Source organism: Crocuta crocuta, unplaced genomic scaffold (assembly GCF_008692635.1).
Source record: "Crocuta crocuta isolate KB4526 unplaced genomic scaffold, BGI_CrCroc_1.0 scaffold127, whole genome shotgun sequence".
Taxonomy (NCBI): domain Eukaryota; kingdom Metazoa; phylum Chordata; class Mammalia; order Carnivora; family Hyaenidae; genus Crocuta; species Crocuta crocuta.
In genome coordinates, this window is record NW_027532008.1 from 10,435,536 (window position 1) to 10,437,742 (window position 2,207).

General features: G+C 53.1%; 1 protein-coding gene across 1 annotated transcript in view; it reads right to left on the reverse strand.

Moving 5' to 3' along the window:
• ARHGEF10L (Rho guanine nucleotide exchange factor 10 like) overlaps positions 1 to 2,207 on the reverse strand; it is a 206,112-nt gene that overhangs the window by 100,232 nt on the left and 103,673 nt on the right. The window lies entirely within an intron of this gene.

Consider the following 2,207-nt stretch of genomic DNA (forward strand, 5'->3'; position numbering starts at 1 on the left):
CACAGCCCCCCCCCCCTCCAGCCACGCTGGACCCCAGGCACCACCATTCCAGTCCCCTCCTTTCTCAATGTGCAGTGGATTGTGATCTCCGTACATGGTAGTCAGGAAGAGAGGAATACAGAAAAAAAAATTAAAGGAATCACATCCTTTGTGAATAAACGTTTTTAACATATTCTATTACTAGCAGGCTCATGTTATGCCCCACCCCACCCAACCAGGCGCTGCAGATAAAAAAAAAAATTTTTTTTTAAACTGGCAAAATAAAAGAACAAATTATTCAAGCCCCGGGGGAACCCAGGCATTCAAATAAGACTTCGAATGACTCTCCTTCCATTAAAACTTTTGCTGCAGTGAAACCGCGTGGAGATAAAGCACATGAGCGTCACAGGCAGCCGAGAAACGAGAGGCTCACGCCATTCAGTTCCCCGCCCTCCAAGGCCAAGCTCAAGCCCCACTCAGCCAAGCAGCCGGACGCCGGCCTGCCTTCAGAGCAGGCGTGTGATCGGCCCAGGCGTGCCCATGACCAGAGCACCCCGCAGGCCTGCAGGGGAGTCACGGCAGCCGTCCTGGGGCTCGCATTCCCGCAGCTGGGCAGCCTCTGCTTAGAACCTTCTCTCCTCCCCCTGCAGCCCTTCTGGTCACCCAGACACACCCAGAGGAGGCCTCTGCCACATCCACATCAGATCCAAGAAGGGACTGGCCTCGAAAAGCCTCTGACCCTGGCTCCCCCAGAGCCACGATCTCCTCCCCATTCCCTCGCGCCTCTGCAGGCCCTCTTGGCCCGGCCGGCAGAGTGATCCACTCAAGAAGAAACCCAGGCCAGGACGCTGCCCGGCTCTCACTGCTATGAGAAGCAGGTGCCCATCATGCCCAGAATAAGTTCCACGCACCACGCCCTGCTGTTCTGGAAATGCTGCCCATACTTCCACCTGCCTGCTTCTCTCCCCATCATTCCTCAGCTCTGGTCACCACAGGACCTTTGCACTTGCTCTTCTGAAGCCTAGACTGCTTCAGCTTCAGATGTTACCTGCTCAGAGGCCCTCCCTGACAGCAGCCCTGGCCCCCAGGTTCGGTGACTGTCACACCACCCAGCTGTGTCCCGTAAACAGCACCACCTCCCGTGTTGATTTGCTCCTCATGTAACATCTATCCGCTCCTCACAAATTACAGTTTCCTTGACAGCAGAGGCCTTTCAGGTTTCGTTACTGCTCTTCTCCCCCATGCCTAAAATCATAGCACAGACTCACTCGATATTTTTTCATTGATGAAAGCCTGTGACAAAGGTCCTAACCTCTTTCCAGAAATGTTTCAAAGCCTACAAAAAGATCACACTAGAAACAACAATGAAAAGCAAACAAACAAACAAAAAGTCCATCTAGTCCGTCACAGAAAATAGTAGCGCCGATTGGCAAGGACCTGGGCCTTTCGTCGATTCAAAAAAAGTACAAAGAAAGTAATTACAGCCTAACAGATGTGTTTCACAGACAGAAATGCTCCCACATGAGAAGGCAGAGAGACGATGATCTAGATGGGGCTCTGGGGGCCGACTGCCCCGGGTCTGAACACCGGCCCTGCCCCTTCCTGCTGTGTGAAATCTGCCAAGTCACTGCCCCTCTCTGGGCCTCAGATCTCTCTCCCGTAAAGGGTGGATCACAAAAGACCTACCTCTTGGGGTTATCGTCAGTGTGAAATGAAAGAGACGTGTGTAAAATGCTCAGAAAAACATCCACCCCAGAGGAAACGCTGTCAGCACGTGTCCGATATTTATCTACGTGATCATCACAGGGCGCTTAGGAGAAAGGGATCACAAAGACGTCCTGCTGGGGAATCAGCTTAATCTAACCTGCACTGTGTTGTGTTTTTCCTTGAGTAGTGGCTTTACGGAGACAGAATTTGGTTACCAGGAAACCGCCCTTTCCGAGTGCTGACGTCACTGGTTTCTAGTACATTCAGGATCGAGCGACCATCACCACTACCTACTTTTAGAACGTTTCCATCACCCGCCACCAAAAGAAGCCCCCTCAGCCGCCACACTCCAGCCACCCTCCTCCAGTGCCGTCCCTTGATAGATGGGGAAACAGGCTCAGAGAGGAGCAGTGGTTTGTCCAGGGTTACAAGCAAAGCCTCAGCTCCAGTATTTCTCCACGGCACCACCTCCCTCCAGCTTGGAAGGCCCCTGCCCCCACGTACCCACACCCCCCCACCCC